This window comes from Magnolia sinica, chromosome 13, assembly GCF_029962835.1.
Source record: "Magnolia sinica isolate HGM2019 chromosome 13, MsV1, whole genome shotgun sequence".
Lineage (NCBI taxonomy): Eukaryota > Viridiplantae > Streptophyta > Magnoliopsida > Magnoliales > Magnoliaceae > Magnolia > Magnolia sinica.
The window spans coordinates 29,949,562-29,950,393 of NC_080585.1; positions in this window are offsets into that span (position 1 = coordinate 29,949,562).

The window sequence follows — 832 nt, forward strand, 5'->3', positions numbered from 1 at the left end:
AAGCCACACTTACATGGATGCTCAATAAAATTTGCACCATATTAACACAACTAAAATCTAGCGCCACACTGCTTGCTACTTATCTATCCGTTTTTCATGGATATTTATCTTTTTTATTTTAGTTTAGTTTCTCATCACTCAATTGTCAATGCAATGCTGCTTGTAACGTGAGTCATAATTTTTATTATTAATTTATCTATCTATCCTTATTAACAAAGCCACACTTACATGGATGCCCAATAAATTTGCACCATATTAACACAACCAAATCTAGCGCTACACTACTTACTACGTGTCTATCTATTTTTCATGGATATTTATCTTTTTTATTTTAGTTTAGTTTCTCATCACTCAATTGTCAATGCAATGTTGCTTGTAACATGAGTCATAATTTTTATTATTAATTTATCTATCTATCCTCATTAACAACATTTTGTTGGACTATAAGGAAGATTGTTCAATTTCAAATGAAAGGCTATGGAGTTTTCTTGCCACATACCAAGTTATTTCGTCGACCGTCTCACCACAAAGTTGGGTTTATACCAAACGACGAATAGATAATCAATTATGACCATTTTACTATATGCTAGGTTCCTATTAAGTCGAAGCCTATTTCGACTAAGCGACGAATAGACTTAAAGATATGCCCTCCATCTCTTGTCTCGCCATGAAGTTCAGTTTTCAATCGAGTAACAAATAGACGACGATCATGTATTTCACAATCGTCCTGTTATGAAGTTTGGTCGATGTTGGACGACGAATGAATCGTTATTCCTCAAGTTAATTGTGAGTTCTCATACTGTAATATTATTAATAAAATACTTTCAGCTTT